The sequence below is a fragment of the Lasioglossum baleicum genome, chromosome 13, assembly GCF_051020765.1.
Source record: "Lasioglossum baleicum chromosome 13, iyLasBale1, whole genome shotgun sequence".
NCBI classification, from domain to species: Eukaryota; Metazoa; Arthropoda; class Insecta; order Hymenoptera; family Halictidae; genus Lasioglossum; species Lasioglossum baleicum.
In genome coordinates, this window is record NC_134941.1 from 13,031,678 (window position 1) to 13,052,942 (window position 21,265).

The 21,265-nt window shown below is 49.1% G+C and overlaps 1 protein-coding gene and 1 long non-coding RNA gene across 10 annotated transcripts in view; one reads left to right on the forward strand and one right to left on the reverse strand.

The window, feature by feature from the left end:
- The window catches only part of Lar (tyrosine-protein phosphatase Lar), a 413,198-nt gene that overhangs the window by 245,760 nt on the left and 146,173 nt on the right, over positions 1–21,265 (reverse strand). The gene's annotated exons all lie outside the window — the stretch shown is intronic.
- LOC143215361 (uncharacterized) overlaps positions 1–21,265 on the forward strand; it is a 74,313-nt gene that overhangs the window by 6,181 nt on the left and 46,867 nt on the right. The gene's annotated exons all lie outside the window — the stretch shown is intronic.

Below are 21,265 nucleotides of genomic sequence, written 5' to 3' on the forward strand. Positions count from 1 at the left end.
TGTTTTCTCTGTTGCGACGCTTTGAGAAATTGCGTAGAAATTCGTCGATCTTGAAATCACGTAAAATCAGTATCATAGACCAGTTTCGTTTCGCGATCTCTCCGCGTGCAAATCGTATCCCAGATCGAGGAGCAAGAACGGTGGACTCGTCACGGAGCGATGAACGCGCTAGAGGGCAAAGTTTCCACGACGAGCGCGTGGAAAATCGGCACGGTTTTTCGATAACACGCGTTTCAGGCGGTCGCGTTTTATTACGCAGTAAATTTGCCGGTAATCGAGCACGTAGACGCGCGAAACGAGTGTATGAGAACGGCAAAGATTCGAATCCCTCCGAGAAACGTTTTCTCCCTTCCGACGTCTGCCCCTCTGCCGTCGCCCACCTCTTTAATGGCCTTGATCACGGAACGAGTTAAAAATCAAGACCCGCTCGAGCACGGAATCCGTTCTTTCGCAAAGAGACTCGCGGCGTCTTGAAACTCTCTTTCGCAGTGGAAGCTTTACGAGATAGAGAAAGAGAGAGAGAGAGAGAGAGAGAGAGAGAGAGAGAGCCGAAGAATATAGTTAGACGAGACAAGCGTCGCGACGGTCGAGTGGAAAGAATGCCGCTCGGAAAAAAAGTCGTCGGCAAAGAGTGCCGTCGTTATATTCGTCGGGAGCCGATTTAATTGGCTGATACACCCTCTAATTGAATCGGCAACTATTAGTAATCGGAGAGCAGCGTCGTCTTTCCGGTCGTCGCCAATTACGCTCGAAATCGTAATTGCGGCTCGTCGCGGGCATCGGTTATCGCCACCTACATAAATTTTCTCGTATCGATCGAACAACCGGGTTCGCGTACGGGTCCGCGTATCGATCCGACGCGACTCGAACTCGAACTCGGCTCGACGTGACGCGACGGAAAAGAAAACCGGGCGACCACGAAAAAAAAAGAAGAAGACCGACACCGCGGACGTCGCGTGTTATCAATGATTCCTGAACATCCTTTCCGTATCAATCACCGGGGAAACGGACGGTCCAGCGCTTTCTACTCTCTTCGAAAAGAATCACGGCCACAGCTGAATACTGAGAAAACGATACGAAAATCGCCAAACTCTCCACTTCGTCGAGTAGGCGTGGCCAGGGGCAGATAGGCGTGTCTCCGCGGCTCCCAGGAGCCGGGAGACTGCTCCGCGGAGCAATCTTCGCCGGCGTCGCTCTTAAAACCGCAAGAAAACAGGGCCGACGACCGGTAACGAACCTTCTTCCACAGTACTTAGAGGCGTTGCTCCAATCCGCTCCATTCCGCTCGGATCCCAGGGGCGAGGGAACGAGCAGGGCCAAAGAGGGAACCGAGGAGGGAACAGAACTCTCCGGGATGGGGGATCCCCTGTCAAAGGGGACTCTAAGGAAATTTTCGCGGAAAGGAAAAATCTGTAACTCGACGGGAGTAGTGCGGCGAATCCAATTGTCAGTGGCAAAGGAACCGCCACCACCGTCGCCGATGACAACGACGGCAACGTCGTGAGCTAAACCGAGATGGAACGAACAAAAGAGGGGCTGAAAATCGGGCGGAAACGGATTAAACCGTAGGAGCCGGTGTCTTCGAGCTCCGTTCCTCCTTTTCTCTCACGGATCGAACCCGACAAAGGTGAATATCCGTCGATGTTTTTCGCGCGTGAGACTCCTAAAAGCAGGCTAGATCATCCTCGGAACGACGAAACTCGGGATCGTGATCCAAGCAAGGGCAAATCCCTTCGAAACGGTTGCGGCTCTTTGCCGGCGCGAGAATTCCGGCCGCGATCTCGCCGTATGGAAATTTTTATCGCGACATCGCGCACCGTTCGCGGAAGGGAAATCGGGCCAGTATTAAGTTCCAGAAGCCTCCTCTCCTCGCAGGCTATAGTCGTTGGCGTCGTCGCGACGGAAACTCGCAGCTTCGTATCGTTCCGCTACCGAGTCTCACGGATCGAATATTAAACGCATACACAGCGAAATAACGGGAGATTGCGTATCGCGGCTCGGCCACCCATAATCGATCACGAACGTCTCCGCGAGAGGTTCTCCTCTCTCTCTCTCTCTCGCTCTCGATCGCAAACTCACTGCTCTCCCGAGGAGCCGGGAATCGATCAAAATTCCGATCCGCCGCAACGAGCCCCATCATCGACGACCCCGTCGAGAATAATCGCTCGATGGTCGAATAATCGCGGTCGTCGCATTCTCTTGGCTGCCTCTGTCGGTCAGAAAACTGCTCCGGGCAACAAAGTTCTCGCGTAGAAATTTCGTCGGATGAATAAGCCAACTTTTCGGCAACGGAGAATTTCGGAAACTGGACAACTTTTCGGCGATTCATTTCCGAAACATCGGGGTCAATTTCCAATCCTCGAACCAGTCCACTTTCGACGCACATTAGAAATTATAACCCGACTATTTCAACGAAAAGCATGGAACGTTGTGCGTGGAGTTGAATTTCTCGTTTACAACTGGACACTGACAATTCAACAGGCTACCAGACACAATGAGATTTTCGTGAAATATCATTTAAATCCGGTTCGGGTCAAAGATAGTTATTTGTGACCCCGGTGCCCTGGTCGTCAGTGTAACAGGGAAATCCGTCGGAAAACGGGGATAACGCGTTGCCGAGTGCTTTCGATTCGGCACGAATGGATATCTTGGTGTTCCCTGGCCAGCTCGGCGTGGCACGTAGGTACGCGTGCGATTCCAAATAATGAGAGGAACGGGGCACATCGGAACGCACCGACGTGCACACACGTGTAAACGATTTCTCCCGCAAACGAGACGAACTCCGGGTTCACCAACCCCCGCTTACACACTCTCGCCCCCGTGCGCACCGTTCCCGCCGTTTCCTCGTTCATTTGGCTTTCCGTTTACCAGAGGACGGAGATCGATACGGGGGGCAAACGATCGAACGATGCAACATTAATCAGATCGGTACCGAAACCCCGGGCCAGTCTTTCACTCCGGACGCGACCGAAACCGAAGACTTCGATGGGACGTTTAATTAGAAACTAGCGGGGGCTGTCTCTGATCCCTCGAAACTCGCGATTTTTATGGCTGATCCTGCTCTTAACCCTTTGCCTTCCAAACACCGTGATCGGTACGCTGTAATCGCTAGAGCCAGGTAGAAGTTTATTCCTTTCTTCAATAATTATAGAGGATTGGTTACAATTTATTGTATATAGACGTTCTTTAATTCTGTGCAATACTTCGGAAACGCGCCGTAAGCGAATTAAAATAGTTACGACAAGAATTTAGCCCCAGTCAACGTAAATACGCCATAATTCACAGCATTACGGACTCCACGGTACGATAAACTGGAGGGATTGCTCGTCGGATTAAAAAGAGAATGAAAACCTTCTTGGGAAGCGATGGCGAACACGGCTGAATGGAAGCGGAATAATTAGCAAAATAAGAAAACAGAGCGGACGGTGCTCGATTCGCGGCGAACGAAGATTTGCGCGACGGAAGGGTTAATACAACGACCGTCGTCGCGTCGGAAGCGTTAACGCCGGCCCCGATAAGCGATAATGTCGTTTTATTAAATTCCCCGCCTACGCAATTAAGTATAATTATGTCGGTCGTTAAAGTTTCGCCGCCGAGTCGAGGAGCGGAAATTTCCGCGCGCATCGACGGCTCCTGACCATGGGAAAGACTAATTAAAATCTGGCGTCGCGCTCCAAGTTCCTTCCCGGCTTAAAAGTTCCTCTCCCCCTGTTTTCGTTCGTCCAACGAGCAAAACCGCCGCGCGACGACGAAGATTCGCCACGACCCGCGTATCCGTCGTTTCGACGGAACACGTCGTCCCTCATCCGACGCCGAGTCCGTTGTCGAGTACGACTTTGGATTTTTCAATCGACAAAAATGTTTCCGCTGTCGGAACAAAAATATCCTGTCGAACCATCCGCAACCGACCGATGGAATAAACGTTGCTCTTCACATTCGATACATACGCACACTCGCGTAATGGATTTCGCGGCTTTCGTATCTGCCTCCGCTGAAACAATATTTTCGACTTTTTAACGGGCCACCCCGGTCGATCCGGAATTTATTCAATGCTAAACCGGTGATAAATCAACACCAATTAATTACCGAACTCGCGCGCGGAAATACTGCCGCAGTGGCCGCGATTAAACTCGAACCGTGACGAGGAAGAACCTTGTCGAATATTCTTCGCTGCGTAAGAAGGCAATCGAAAAATTGTTTGCGCTCACATATTTCGGTGTACCGATATTTGTGGTTGCGGTGTAAGGTAATACCAAGCGTGTCAAAACGTTTTTTATTTTTTTTTTTTTGTTAAAAAAAACGGAACACGTAGCGGCAAACCGGGAGCGCGGGAGTAAACAAACCAAGTATTTTTCTTTTTTGTAAAAACTGAAGCGGTGGCTTCAGTTGCACCTATCAATTTCGGGGAAAAAGTGATCTGTTGGGTGCGGTGCGAAGCTTGTCAAAAAATTTCGAAAACAGATTGCTCGTTTGCGAATTCCTTCGGGCGTGATTAAACAAGATCTAGTCGGTAATCTGTGAAAACATAAAGTTCCAAATTGCTCGAGTTAAAAATGAATAGCTGAAAGAAAAAATTTTTATTGGTCAGAAACGAGCGGAAGATCGGTAAAGGGTCAATGCGACCGATTGCTGGTGGCTGGCGAGAGATCAGGGAGAAGAGGGGAACGGTCGGCGCGTGTTAGCTTGTAAAACGGCAAACGCTGGGTGGAAAGCGCCGTTCCCCTTGTCGCCGGCGTCTCCTTCCGTCGTTGTGAAAGGACGAAACACAGAAGCGGAAGTAAAGAGAACTGGATGATGCTGACACGGAAGCTTGTTCGGCCGCGTTTCCACGCGTTGCTCCTCGTTTCCTTTCTACTTACGCTTTTTATCTCTGCTCCCCGGTCGGCCTTTCACCTGTGGACCTTTTTCTCGCGCGGATCCGAGTCGAGCCGAGCCAAGCAGAGAAGAGCAGACAGCCGGACCGTGTATCCCTACTTTCGACCTGTGCCTCCCGCGACGATGACGGGACGCGGCCAGACGAGACGAGTCGAGACGAAACGGGAAACGGCACGACGCGTCACTCGTAACAAGACTCGACAACAATACTCTTCTCTTTCCTTTGTTCCGAAATTCTTTGCTCGGCCGAGGCTTTGTGTTCTTGTCATCTGTATTAATTAAAAGTTTTTGAAGGCCCCTCGTAACCGCCGCAGCAGCCTCGAAAATACAAACAACGACGACTGGGAACGCGAGAGAGCAACTTGTTCTTCCGGACGGGTTTCTCTCGTCGCTTCGACGCCAGCTCGTTCCTCCTCAATTCCCTCCGCGAGCTCCCGCACCCTCTCCTCCTTCGCGTCTTCTTCTCTCGTAACCCCGAACAGTCTTTACGCGAGTCAGCTCCCGGCTACGACAACCCTCTGTGCAGCATCTGGATCCGATTCAACTCCCGAGCTTGTCCTCCTCCTATTCTCGCTCGATCCCCGGCCCGCGAACGATCAAACAGATTCAACGAACTTCGACGAAACTCCGAACCCGATCCGCTAACGCTCGCATATTCCATTCGAGACGTTCAGAGCCTCGAAAATATTGCCGACGAGCCAGCCACCAGCACTGATTGCCCCACGGAGCTTTATACGAGCTCTGGTGGCAGTAAGAGCTACGGAGCCACGCCTACTCGACTGGACCACGCCCACTTCACTCGGGAAAACAGAGGCGGATGGTCGGAACGAGCAACTTGACCCGCCAAGACTGGTACAGTCCACTCTTAACTTTCGGAGCGTCTAAAATACAAGGTTTAAAATACTCTCAAGACAGCGAGCCTTGCGAGGCCACGCCTTGTTTATTCCGGAAAACAAGACGGGTGGTTGAAATGACGAACTATTGCAGATTCGTCGAGGCTGGTATACCATATTCTTATCTTGAGATTGCCTTGGGTCAAGGAGACTACTTAACTCAGGCCACGCCTCCTCAGTATAGGCCACGCCTACCAAATATTGCTGATTCTCATTACCATCCATCCGTACAGCTAATTATTATCAAACCTTAGGATTATTAGCCCCGCATGGCTGATCCTTCAGATAACTTAGACCTCTCCCACAGCATACAGTCTTTGATGTACCTCATGATCCACTTTAGGTTTCAGTTACAAGCTCAAAGCGCCGATAGATAGTGGATAACGCTAAAAACGAGCGAACTCTTATAAAACGTAGCTCGAGGCTCTCGGTCTGTAGCGAAGCTCTCTCTAAAAGCGATGCAGAGTCACGGGCCAGCGTTCCAAGGAGTCGATGGAACCCCGGGAAGATCTACGTCCATCCACGTAGATCTCTGCAAGCGAAGAGAGAGAGGGAGTATCGGAAAAAGCGCAGTCGAACGGTGGAAGCAAATTTAATTCGTTTCGCCGCGTGTATCACTCGAAGCAGTTTTATCGCGCGAGCCCTTCTCCGTTCTCCGACAAATTTCCCGAGCGCCACTTACAAAACAGCACGGTTACCGCCATTTAACCCGGTCCACGCGAGCGGAAAACAACGGTCGAGTTTCCTGCTTTTACGCGGCTTTATTTATGCATTTCGCCGGTGCACATACACACACGGCGGGTGAGCAGCCGGCGAGAAATCGATGAACAGCTCTCGTCTGCCAAACCGCGATTCCCCATCGAATGATCCCCGCGTCGAGCAAACCGGTGGCCAGTTTTCATTTTACCTCCTGCGATTTTCGGAGAACCGATCTTTCTAATCTGTCTTAAAACTCCGCGTTCAAAGGGACAAGATCAAAAAGATACTGAAATAAAAATTCTCTACACCGAGTTCCTTCTTAAAGTTAAAAATGTATGATTGTCCCGTAGTCTCTCTGTATCCATTCTTTATACTGGTGATCCATGGCGTGCGTAAATTCGCGTAACAGCGCAACAACGCGACACTTATGTTCTTTCGTTCGCGGGGGAACGCTTTCACGAGTTTGGCGAATGACGCTTGTGCATCGTCGAAGCGTGGCCGACCGGCACAGTGGCCGGACGTCGACGAACAACGATACGGAATAAACTATTCATAGCATAAACAATAAGTGCTCGCGTATATGCGCGGCAACCGGTCATTAACCCATTATACGCGTAACAGCGGCCCGATGTCGCTCCGGACAGAGACAAATTTTATAGGCTAAAAGGGGCGCGCACACGTTCGACGGTGAAATTTCAGTTTGTAATCGGTCGACAGAACACGGGAGCCGCGGAGACTATTCTCCTCTCTCTTGCTCTCTGTCAAAAATTTCAAATCTTCGTCCGATCGGATTCTGACAGACGAGCAACGCCATTTCCATCGTTTATTCTCGCCGGGCGAATCGAGAAGAAAATGGAACGGTAGCTCGTCGATTATTCGGGGGCCGGGAATACCGTGTTCGGGACACGAATAATTTGTGGGAATAAGCGTCGCCGTAGTAGGAAATTCGAAACGAGGCGAGGACACACTGGAGGAAAGTTCCGGCTCGAAGGAAAGTCCCTCTGCAGCCTTGCGAAACGCCATTGTGTACACGATTCAACCGGCCACTGGGGCTTTTCCGAGCTCTTTTCGAAAAATGTTCGTACGCGCCTCTCTCTCTCCTTCTCTCTATCTCTCTCTTGCCATGCATGGCTCCTGGGCTCTCCCGACCCTCGTTTTATTTCCTCTCGTTCCATCTCCATCCCAGCCCGCATCCCTTGTCAGCCGATCCCAGGCGAAAACTCTAATGGAATTGTTCCATCAAACGATATCCCAGCGCCAATTCTGCATTTTTCATCGAACACTGACCATTTGGATTACCGTGAAATTCTTCTCGGCGTGGATCCGTCGGAAAACAATTCGATCGGTCGTCGGTTCTTGAGCCGGGGCTTCGAAATGTGCGTTTGGGAACGGCGCTCGCCCGAAAAGAACAATTTAATTGCGAGCCAGGCGAGATGTACGCGAACCGTATGAACCGTATATGAAGTGTACGAAGTGTATGGAAACGCGCGAAATGTGTGAAACGTATGAAATGTATTCGGTCGCGAGAAGAGAGCGCGCGTGCGCCGGAGGCGGGCGCAGCCCCTCGGTTCACCCTTTTGTTCGACCGAACAATAGAGAATACGAAAGAAAAACAGGCAGGATAACGCTTGACGTGACGCGCGAGGTGGCTTTACTCCGCCGCGAAAGTATAACGGAAGATCTCATTATACGGCATCAGCGTGGTCGTCAAGCGGGAATAATAACAAAGAAAAACCGTCGCAATTAAATTCTTGCGCGGCGCGACGGAATCCACCGCACCGGCCAAGTATTGTTATCGGAAGAGGCGAATTAGAACTGTAAAATTCTCTTTTTTCCTCTCCCTCTCTCTCTCTCTTTTTTACCTGGTTTCGTCAAAGACCCTCGGTTCGACCGACCGGCCGATTGCGCGCTTTCTCGCGTTTACTCTCCGTTCGAAATTCGCTAACGAATTCGCAACCGTAACCGCGCCGAGCAATTACCGGAACGAGATCATTTTCCGTCTGCTCGCCGCGTCTCATCGAGTTTTCTCGATACCCACCAACGTTTCTCGTTTCCCACCAACGCGAAAAATCGGTTTCTCCAATTGATATTTTTTCCTCGATACCCTCGAGAAGGGTCGCCCGAAGTTTCATTAAAAAGTTTTGTGTAAATTGCGACGTTATGGCGTGGCAAAAAGTCCGAACGCTACGTACCTCGAATTCTAGTGAACCGATTACCATGCAACTTTGTACGGACAGTGTTAACAGCCGCGATGTAACATCGGTTGAATGAACTTTTTGATTTCCAATTCGCCTGATTAATCACGAGTTCGCGCGAACTTTTGTTAAAACTGCTGGCGAAAATTCGGAATATCGTGTGAAACGCAGCGGAACGTTTCTGTAAAACATCGCGCACGTGAAGCGTACGGTTTTCTGTAAAACCGACTTACAAAGGCCGCGTCTAGAATAGACGTTCAAACGGGAGCACTTAACCCACATGACCACCGATTCGACGTTCGATATCGCGCACGTACGTCGTCGAGATATCGTGCGGAGGGACGGAAGCTTTCTCCTCCTCCTCCTCCTACTGCGGCCCGATGGCAACCCCTCTCGAACGATTATGTCCGCTGACTCGTAACTGTTTTGAAAAAGGAATCGCATCGGAGCGGAGCAGAGTTGCCGCGAACAGTGAGCGCCAAGAAGACACACGGCCGCGCACACACCCACGCGCGATTTTCAATCGACGGTGAACGGGGGATACGTATCATTCGTGCTCGCCTCGACGACGACACCGACGCGGGCGCATTTCTAAACGTTTTCATTTTCCGTCTCGCATTCAGGGCTCGTTTCTGTCCGGCGTCGCAACGATAAGCGCATTCGGGGTTGTTCAGGTTCGCGGTGAAAACAAGCTTTCATCAACTTCCAAGCCGGTTCGTTTCGTTTTCTTCTCCCAGGGATCTATAGTCGCGTGCGTGGTTAAAGAGAGCTGATTACTCCGGCTGTTGATCCCGTTTCCCAACGAATTCAACGAAGCACCTCGTCGAAGCGACGAAAAAACGCAGCTCGCGAGAGCGCGCCATTTACTGAACTCGCGGGGGACTGTGAGACTTATTTCCCCGTCTCTCTCTCTCTCCTTTCTCTCCTTCTTCGTGGGAGAAGAATCGAGCAATGAGAATGAGCCGCGGAATCGACCAATGGAAACTTGAATCCATTCGAACCGATCTCTTGTCCCATCGTTTCCGTATCTTCAGCGGCTTTCAAAACGAGGAATCACTCGACACGATTTCTCTCCGCGGAGAAACGATAATCCGTTTCCGAACGAATACGAGTTGATTCATTGTACCGCGAAGAAACCGAAAACTAGCGCGTGCGCGAGCGAGCGAGCCAGCGGAATTGCAATAAATTCCAGAAGCTTTATTAATTGCTCGACGAAAGGGGGCCGGTAGAGAGAAAAGCGCGGCGCCGAGGGCGGCAACGATCGCGAGAATTTAAGAGAGTATCGCCCTGAGCCTCTGCCGGCGCTGTGATAAAAATGAGAAAGAAGAAGCCGGCCTCCGCACTCTCGCGACCTCAGGAGCAGAAAACGGGGCAGAGAGAAGAGAGAAAGAGAGAAAGAGTAACTCGGTGCGATTGTAACTCGGAGGACTTTCTGCCCGGTGCCGGAGCGAGAGCGGTGGCCTTAAAGAATTCATGAAAGCTAAATCATTTCCTTCGGGCGGCCGCGGTGGAAGAGCGCCGAGGTTTTCTTAATGTTGCGATATTTTACGAGGAAACTCTTTAAATCTAATATATTACCGACAGTAATTAAATATAAGTTACACCGGGACAGAGAGCCGACCGCGGGCCAAACTATGGTCCATCGGAGAGCAAAGGGAGCCGCCGCGAGACCGGCAACGAATCGGTCAACACTTTGTCGAGCCCCTGGTTGGAAAGTTTTGACGTCGGACCGTGCGAGACGCCCCGTCATTCGAGGCCAATACTTTCGGTGCCGGGAGAATCTGCGAAAACGTTCTTCGTCGCTGTTGGCTCGTCTTCCTTTTCCCTCGCGGCCTCGCTCCCTTCTTCTTCCACCCTCCCCGGCGTCTCTCTTTATAGATTGCCTCGACGCAACTCTTAGACGGATAACAGGGGACAATATTTTCCGAGTGTATTCGCAAACCGATCGCTATCGACCGAGTCTCGATTATTCGAACGACTGCCGGGAATTACGGTGCCTCGAGACGTTCAAACATTGTCAGACCGTCTCCAACTAAGATTCCCGTGAGCGTCGTGTGGAGACGCGTTTCGAAAGTATTTTTCAGCAGCTGGTGAATACTGCACCAAGACTGAAGAGATGAAATGACCTTTGACCGATTGAACAGCACAAGACCAATCATATTACCAATCACTGTTAGGCAGTCGACGTGGAGGCACTTAAAATGATGCACCAAAAGCAATATTAAAGCACTGAAGTGGTCAGTGGTGTCTTGGAGAGTTTGCACTTGATATGCGAATTCATTCAATTGATGCCAGGCAACTACAGAATAATACATCGAAGCAAGACCAAAGTGCAATTGAGAGATCGAGATGCAAGATACTGAAAATAATTTTAATACCGGAATTCCGTGATATCTATTTCCACGTGAAACTGACGAAAAGTGTCCCAAAACGATATACACGGATTAATCGGACGAGTACAGTCCTCGACAAAATAATAAGACACCTAGCATATTTTTAGATTTCTTATATTTGAAGGTGGAAAGTGTCCATCCGTTATATCCTGAATACTGCATACTATCTCCAAAGTAAACACGCAAAATCTTAGGATTGTATCGCATACCATAGCAAAATTAGAGAAAGATATGTGAACACGGACTGTGAACACAATCCTATGATTTTGCATGTTTACTTTGGAAATAGTATGTAATAATATACAGGATACAACGAAGTGTACATTTTCTACCTTTAAATATAAGAAATTTAAACATGTGCTAGGTGTCTAATTATTTTGTCGAGGACTGTATGTGTGCAACTCCTTATGGAAGCGGTCTGTTTTGTTCCGCAACGCGCTTCTTCGAGATTTATCGCCGAGCCGAAAATCAGTGCCTACCGCGTTCTGTCTCTAGTCGAGTTCTGAAAAGCGGACGCGTCGAGCCGGAAGTCAGGTGTGCCACTCGCCGGCTCGTTGGGATTTATGTATGTCGCGACTGCCTGTTGCTCGGTGGCCAACTTATACGTATTAGCCCGGTCCGGAGGACACGAAATTCCGGAACGTTGACGCGTTGAACGGCATCGAATCGAAATAAGGGGGAACGAGAAACCATTCGCGGAGAGAACGCCGAAAGGTTGGCGATAGAAAGGAGAGCGGAACGATCGCGCGCGAGAATTACCTGTCCGATCGATAACGTCCTTTTCCCCTTCGAGGATGCGGCAATCGTTACTCCTTCCGACACGTTGGCCAGGGGAAAACCGAGGGACGAGGTCGGGGAAAACGGGGGCGGGAAATTACTGCGGTCCCCGGAACGTCGAGGGTGCAAAGTTTTTAATACCAGAACCTGATTTAAGGTTCGCGGTTAATTAAATGGCGGCGAAGTGTCTGCGTAGGGGGAAAAGAAAGCCGTTCGCGGCACGGTAACTCAGATTTTATAACTTTCTCGACGAAACGCTCGCCTTTACGGGAGCCACCGAGAAAAGGAGATAGGCTCTCGGCGGCGCCGTCCCGATCGAGAATTTCGGCGACGTTCTTCTCGGAACTTTTCACACGTAAAAGGTATCAAAGATGCAACAACTTTACGGATTTTGCATTTTTTTTTGGAAACTGCTCGCTGCTTAACACTTTCGGTGCCAATCCATCAAAAATTCCACAGAGTCAAATTTAATGAAATAAGGATTGAAAAGTTAAGACGTGTTACAGCAAGTATTATACTTTTTCAATCTTCTTACATCTCGACATTTTACTAGAATTTGGTACACTGAATACATTAGCGTGAAAATACATTTTGAAAACTTCCATTTTCGAGATTTCCGGTTTCCAAACGTACGAGGAACGGACTACTTTATTTCGCGTATTATTTCCATTTACTCCCGGCCGATAAATAGCTGGAAGATAGATTTTTTCCGTTAAACTTCTCGATCAGGATCGCGCGAACGTGTGCGGGAGGAAGGAATAGCGTCGAGGGAAAACGAGAAAGATAAATCACGCTTGCTCATAGCCTACGATCAATCGCAGCGTCTAGCACACGGGCCGGGACGGGCCGGGCTGCCTTTCGTACCTAAGCCGTAACTTAAAGTCTGGTAGGGGGAACATGATTCTCCAGAATCTCGATCTTCGAAGGTTATACGATCCTTTTTTGATTGCCGACGGTGGACTCGTCGCTTATATTAGAGGAATCACGGAGCTCCCACCCACCGGTTCGGCATTTCCATTCCTCTTTTCCAGCGGGATTCGGGATTATCGTTGGTTCTCCGATCGGACGGTGTTTTCTCTCGGTGCTCCTTCGCTTTTCTTCTCTTTCTCCACGATCTCACGCGGTCCCATACATTCTCTTATAATATATTTCGTCGTTTCGCCATGGGTATACGACGATTATGTATCCCACGGTAATACAGCTAACTGCGGAAAAGAGGAGGAGGAGCAAGAGGGCTACGGGCTCCGGCGTTCCGCACAGATGAAAACTGAAATGCTGGCTCTGCGGCCTCATCTATTCTCGTTTGCGTTTACCGCGCTATAAATTCCCCGACAAGCTGATCGATCGCCGCCGCGCGAAATCAAAACGAGACAACCACGATAAAAACTGAGCGGTCCGTTTCGGTTACCAGAGATTTTCACTCGTCATTTAATTACCGTTTCACGCGCGTTTCCCGCCAACGCCAGGAAATTGATCGTCCTCCCGGCGACGCGATTTCCATAAGGTCTTACGCCATGCTTCTTGCTGAACTTACCCCTGCTACATATCTTTGCTATCTTGGAACTCTCTTGTCCGTGTACGCAAACGCCGCCCTTAATTTTCTACCTACGAATATCTACTTGATCAATTATCTTGAATAAATTGAAGATAAATGCAAGGACGGTCTTAAATTATTTCAATCATTCGACTGGTCTCTGCAGTAAATATTGTTGCGCACGTTGCGGGTTAGAGGCATCGCTAGCTTCAGTAACAAGGCGTATTGTAATAAACCGTTATCCTTTATTGACCGGAGGAGGAGGAGCACTTATCTTTTGCGACCCTTCAGCGAGACGACGCTGCAACGAAGACCACTCGGCGTACCGATATTGCGAGATATCGATACTCGCAGAGCTCGACAGTCGTAACAATATATAAAATCTAGAAGGAAGAACATTTTCGAAGAGGTATAGTAGAGGCAGAGAGGGGCATTGGAACGGATGGCGGGGCCAGCATAAATTTGGCAGGGCACGGGTTAGTCCGTGAGTGGTATCAAAACATGCTAATCTCCGTCCCGGTTTAGAAGGGCCTAGCTCCGCCTCGGTAAGCCCGAAGGTTCGTCAGCGAAGAAACTTAAATGGCTGCTCCGCGACAGCAGTATATCGCGTCACGTCACGTTCTCAAAGTCCTCCGGACATCCTTCGTTGGCCGGGGTCGAAGGGTGACGGGAAGTTTCCGCCTCGTAGAGGACGTCTCCGCGATAACGAAATTAACGAGATAACAGAAGAAACGGCTGGGAGAAGAAGACGACCACGAAGTAAGAAGAATAAGAAGACAGCTAAGAAGGAAGCAAGGAAGAAGAAGAAGAAGAAGAACAAGCAAGAGAGGACCGAATTTCGTGACCGTCGCCGCGGAACAAATTTCCAACGGTGGAAAAAATACGGCCTCGAGTAAAGGAGAGAGAGTACAGCCGCGAAAGTTTAATTTCGGAGTGGGTATCGGCTTCGTAGCAGCGTATAACGTCGACGTTTAAGCTGCGTCGTTGCATCCAACACTAAATCATAAGATATTACAGGGTGTGTACCCGACCCTTCGTATGCCAGACAGAGCGTGGCGGAGTAGAGCAGAGCGGAGAGGAAAGGAGAGAGAGAGAGAGAGCAGCCCCTCGCACGAATCCTTCGCACCTTCCTGACCCGACCGAGGGTAGAACCAATTTTTCTCTCGACTGTCGCGCCGAGTTACGAAGAAATGAAGCTAGCCTGCTCTCTGCTACCCTCTGTCTGCCAGCTGCGTCTTCTTTTTCTCCCGTCGACCTCGCATTCCTTTTTCCTGTCCCAGTCGCGCATCCCTTCGACCCACCCTCCTTCACTCATCTGCTTCTCTCTCTTTCTCCGTCTCACTCTCTGCGGAACTGTCTTCGAGTCTCGGTGTGCCACCTTGGATACGTCGACGGTCCTCCCGACGCGTCGCAATCGTTTGCGCGAGACGGCCTCCGCGCCGTCGACGCCCGTGTAACTCATCGTTCCCCCTGTGTTTCCGCTTTTATCTTCCCTTATGCACTTGCCCGCGCATCCCCCTGCACCTGCCTATGCACAGTCGCGCTCGTCACCGGACGCTCTCGGACGCCAGGCCGGATTCGATCGATTCGAATTCACCGTTTGGCCTCGATTTCATCGGAAGCGGCTCTCTCTTGTCTTCGACCCGTCGTTTCGTGGACCAACGAATCGACCAATTCGGAAACGCTGCGCCGGAACTGTAAGTCGACTCTGACAAATTAATGAAATTTAAACAGCACCGTAACATCCGTATCGTACATTTTTCTCGTACGAGCTTCAATTTTCGGGAAATTAAGGATCAAAGTTACCAAGCCCGCCAGCTGCGCGTGTACAGTGTAAGTAGACACAGTCAGCCATGCACAGACGCGTCAGACGTTCGTACAAAATTAAAACTCGATTTTCTGGAGAACTAAACCTCGGATGAAAAAATGTATCTCTATTCCTTTTTTTATACAAAATTTTTAACGATATTTTTCGCTTGACTTTCATGCGTGAATGTAACGCGGAAATTAGAAACGAAATAAAATGTTTCTCCTTTTTGGGGATTCTATTGCAGAGAACATAGAACTAAAACAAGGAACGGTTGCCAGACGATTAATTAGTGTTAAAAAATATAACGGTTGAAGTTATAGTGCCTACATTTTTTCCTACCTTTTTCTCGGCTTACATTTTTTCGTAATTACCCCCGTTTTGTTTCGGTTTGTAAAAACGCGTATAAATAAAATAGCTGAAACCGAAAACAAAGAATACAGATATAACAGAGATGTTAACAATTTTCCGAGCGAACACCTCCGATTCAATTATTAACAGATACGCTACTGCAACTACCGACCTGTACTTTTCTAAAATTAATTACCCACGCGGAAACTTTCTTGTTAGTCACTTTTTGAACGTTTCGCTATACCGTACGGAGTATGCTACCGGGAAAGTTCGTGCACTTGAATCCGAGCGTTAGCTCGTATAGATAAACGAAGTTCCGTTGTAAAGAGAAGAATCTCGTCGCATGGAAGGACCCTCTTAGGTTCGATGGATAGTTAGTTCGGCGTGTGTTTCCATTACGCGACGAAAACGAAACGGTTCTTCCCGTGGCATGCACGGGCGAGCCGTGACGGTGTATTAACGCGGAAATCAACGTCGTTTCGGAATAATCAGAATCTCGGGCGATATCAAGGTATCGCGCGTCGTAGCGAGCGGTTCATGGCGTTCCTCGGGCGGTAGGAAAGAGAGATAGCAGAGAGAGAGAGAGAGAGATAGGAGGATGCGTGGGCGGAGGTAACGTCGAGCGAACGCGAATAGACGGTGAAACTGCGGGAGGTGTAAAGCTCCGTTCATACAAGGAAGGCGTTTGAGCGTTGAGCGTCTCGTCGTCTCGCAGTCTCGTAGTCCCGTCCATTGTGGCCACGGTATTAAATTAAACGCTGAAGAAACTACTTAATGCGCGTTCCATATGCAGATTCACGTTCTCCGGCGCTGGGCTTCCACGGCCTCATAACCGAGGCAATATAGCCTCTTTGTATCCATTTTACGATGCCTGTTGCCGTAAAGTCTTACCACCCAGAAAATTTAAGTGTACGAAAGCCACTCGAAGCCTCTTCCCGATCCCCGACGCTATCGCCATCGTTTTCTTCCGGCTGAAATTAAACGATAACCCCCCCGACGCCACGCTGCCGCTCCGACGATATCGCTTCCCTTCGCCTCAAGGTAATTAGAACCGTCCACCGTGATCGACGAAAATCGCCCGCCCGATATCCCACCGCCTTTGTTCGACTGCTACCGTGCGGAACCATCCTCCGAAACCGAAGACCTTCTCGACATCCCCTCGATCCCGTCGGAATTTACTCTGTCACGCTTTCAAGTTATTTTACCCGGCTATTCCGAGCAGAAACGATCACTCGTTAATGTCTTCTTCATGGGAATTCATGGGGGTTCTTAATCTTGCAATTGGAAGAATAGTTATGTCGAATTACCACGTTGTTATTATAGATCCCAGAGGCGGAGGGGTCTGTCATGACCCAGTTTTTCAAACACACGGATGCAATCTCAGAAAGTCGCGCGACTCGTTCGATCCGCTGTTCGCGAGTCAGAATCCGAGGAATGGAGCGAAAGATAAGAGAACAGGGGAGAATGGACTAGTGTTTATCGTGCGATCGCCGGAGGCGGCTATTTTGGCGCTGTGCTGTCACCGGGCCGTAACGGGAATAAAAGAAAAACATGGTTCCGCAAGCTTGCATCGGATTCCTTCCACGCTGGGCCATTATCCGAGGCTGCGCTCCCGCTGGATTTCTAGGCGCTCGTTGTTCGCGCTCTCGAACGAATAATCTAAACGGACTATCGAAGCCGTTCCATTCCGCCGAGACGCTCGTCCGAGACGTCGATGCTGCCTCGCAAAGTTTTCGGTCTCTTCTCGACACGGGAAAACACCGGAGAGAAGAAGAAAGAGCGCGAGAAAACGTACCGCGTTTATATCAACAGCTCTCATCGATTGTCTTATCAATTTTTCCAGGCGGTACGCCATTCGAGTGCAATAAAACTGGGACAAAAGATCGCAGATCAAACTGTAAACGTTTGTCGTAAAGGGGAGACTTGGATCTTCCAATTTTCAATCTTCAAAAATTTGTCGAGCTCTGCAGATATGGTTGAATCTAAAATAATAGAGAATAGAAGATGTCTTCATGCAAAATAAAAATTGTCTGCATCGATTTGAAGAAATAGAAAATGAATTGAATGTTGTTTCTTCCCTTAATCATTTTAATAGAGAAATCATACAGGATGTTTCAGTTGAAGGAGACTACATAAATATCTCCTCTATTTTTAATTGTATAATGACGTCTTCAATTTTCAAAATTTTCCAACAACTTCGAATTTCATCTACTCACTTTTCCCATAACTGCATAAAGATCCGCAGTCTACTTATCACTTTCCCTCAGCAGAGCGTGGCTTTCATTGAAAGCGCAATAAAGCTGCAGGGACCGAATAATCTAAACGGACTATCGAAGCTGCTGGATTCCGCGGGGACGTTCGTCTCAGGCGTCGATGCAGCGACGTTCTTCGCGAAGTTTCGGTTTCTTCTCTCGGCCGAGGAAAAACATCGCGAGAGAGCGTGGTGGAGAGAAAGAGAAAACACGCCCCACGCGTTCACGGTAGAGATTTCTGCGCGAAATTAATGACCGCGCGGTGTCGAGCGTTTCCCTCGCGCAAAGAAAATACGTCCGAAGGCGGGTCGGCTAAATTTTTTAAGTACGAGTTCCCGGCTCGTTGGCCGCTCGTTTTCTCCGGGCGCGGCGCGGTTCTCGCAATTCCAAGAGCGATTCCGCGAGGATATTTGCCGCGTAAGGAGCTCGCCGTTGCGCCTACGCGCGCATAAATAAACGATGGAGCAATTCCGTCGCTCCGAGGAACGCTTTGCGCCTCAGAATTTCGGACAAGCCATGGAAGGGGAGCAGCGAGGAAGAGGGAGCGCGACGGAGACGCGCGATTCATCGATTTAATAACGGAGAGGCTCTCGGGACCGTCAAAAGTGTCTATTCCATCGCGAGCAGGGATAAGAACGGACAGACGGACGGTTTCGATCTCGCGACCCCCGTTGACCCGGATCCGGAACAAACCGTAAAGCTGCGAATACACTGCCGAGTAACTTGTCATATTTTTCATTTTGTCGTACACTCCGCGACGAAACGATAAGACACCTCTAGATTTCTAATGTTTCTCAATACCAATGATGTGTACAAAGATTTTGTGTACAGATCTGTATAGAGTATCCTCTGTTTAGTAACATACGATGTAACTGCTATTACATATTTACGGTGTGTCTTAGGAGTTATATACGTTTACACGAAAAACCGGTGCGTCAGAATGATAAGACATGGTGATGAAGAATAGTGATTTAATTACACTGTCCAATACCAAATTTGTTCCACAATTACTGTTGGGTGGTTCTTGCGGAGTTTTTAGGAGAAAAATTAAGGGCAGATTCGGAATCAGCGCAAGAAACTCTATAAGAACCCCGCACAAGAAATTGTGGAACAGATTTGGTGTTGGACAGTGTTAATAAATCACTACAACAACAACAAATCACACAAAACAGAGGATATTCTATACCAATCTATATACAAAATCATTGTGTATACACTGATATTGAGAAGCATTAGAAATCTATAGGTGTCTTATCGTATTGTTGCGGAGTGTACATACATTTTCATTTTGTCGTACATTAACGATATTTGCAAACGAGTACATGCGTGCCCATAATTACCAAAGTGGTCCAAGTAAAAATGTTAAAAAAATAAATTTATCAGTTATTTCACATCGCATTATTTTAAGCTACATTCATCCAATGTAATTTTTACGATATTATGAAAAATGAAAAATAATGCTTGTTATTTCACCATTACATGGAATTCATTTAGCGTGTAGTATAGAGAACAATGGAAGTATACGTTTAAAAAGTTACTCGCCAGGGTGGTATTCGCATCTTGAGATCCGCGCCGCACTCGCCAGAAGCGGATATATAAATATACGACAAGCGCGAATGCGGTCCGACGCGTGACGATACATGCGCGGCAATCGAATGTAAAGAGTGCGAGGAACAACGGGAGGAAAGGAGAGGCAGAAGAAGGAGCAGAGTGTTCCAGTGGTACCTAGTCGCGCAGTCTGCCACGCTGAAATGGAGCGACCGAGCATTGGAATAACCCGGAGTACGCAACTGTGACGAGGCCGCCGGATAAAAGCATCATGACTTAGGGATGAACTCCCCTTTACCGATTCCCTGTACGCTCGTACCGTCGTCTCGTGGATCGCGATCGGCGCCGCGGAACTGCTGTCCCACCGCGAACCCAGGGACCATCGCCAGCCATTTCTACCTCTCTGTCACGTAACGCGAACGTTAAAACGTTTATCTCGACTACGGTTATTTTATCAATTTTTTTCTCAGCTGGTTATCTGCCGGTGCGCTCGTCGGTCGATAAAAATGGAACGAAAGATCCTACCACGAAATTTTCCGCATTCGTCGGACAGCGAAGACTTTAAACCTCGTGTTCGTGTTGGTCTGACCAAAAATTTTTCGAGATCCGCGTGTGTGTTAAAACTGCAGAAACGCATATACTCCGAAACCAAATCCTCGGACGGTTTACGGTATCAGTCTCGATCGTGTTCGGCGAACGATGGAGAGCTGGTGGAGGTTTTACGACGAGTTCCTCGAAAGTTACGATGCCAATTCCGCGGGTTTGGCACAAAGATACGTCGCGATCCATCGCATAAACGAGATTAATAACGAATCCGCTGTGGCCGGGGCCGCGAGGAATAAACACGCTGTGAACGGGGCGCGGAACTTTGATGTCGCCGACGGGCTTCAGGGGTGGTGCAAGGGCGACGCTAGGTTGGATGGCGAGAGCGAAGGAGAGGGAGCGAGAGCTGCGCGGTTCGCGCGCAAATTCATATATCGGTACACGCGTAACTCCGTTTATGAAGGAGATAGAGAAGGCTAATAAAGGTCGCAGCGGGCCGTCTAATAAACTAGCCGGGCTTATGCGGCCGCGTCATATCGGCTACCCTGCGCGTCTGCTTTCGCGTTCGCGGACACGCGAATCAACCGAGAGCCGGTTTCACACAGAAACGATGAAAGTGGCCGCGGCCTAGCTCCTGGATCATCCCGTTTTATCCGGCGGGATGCGACTAAAATTAATTTCCACGAACCCGATCGACTGCGGTTTCTTATCTTTCTCTCTCTCTCAAAAAAAGAAAAAACGTGCGAGATCTAGCTTTCCCTCTGTGCCCTAATTTTTTAAATAGCTGCGTTTCTACATTGCACACGGGGTGAGATTTTATGAAATATCTCGGCGAGAATCTCGTGAAAGATGCAAGACATTTTCCTTGGAATACTGGATCGTCCGACTAAAATTTCCCAGTGAAATTTTAAAAAATGTACCAAAAATTGTATCTGGCGGAGGGACTGATATAGAACAGGTAGTTAGCTTCGAAATAAGCGATCGAGGCAAACGAGAATTTCCGATGCGGGGCAAACGTTCACGAGGCGATCGCATCCAAACAGGATTGTCGTTTTTCTTATTTTGGAGGGTCGACGGGATCGATCGACGGAGACTTGTTCGAGCTGATTATAGTATCGAGAACTAAAACGAGCTGGCGGACGAAAGTGTTCGCATCCGGTCTCATTTACGATCTATTCGTCGCATCGCTCGTGTCTCTATCTCCGACGGTTTTCGCCGTCGTATCCGTCCGTTCCGTCGTTGCGAAATCTTGGGAGATTAACGCGGGCGGCTAGATACGCTGGGAAGAGGAACTAGAAGGGAGAGAGGGAGAGAGAGAGAGAGAGAGTTGGTTTCGCCGAGGTACTCGAGGAAAATAGTGGGAGAATAATGAGAAACGTCGAATCGTGAATAATATAG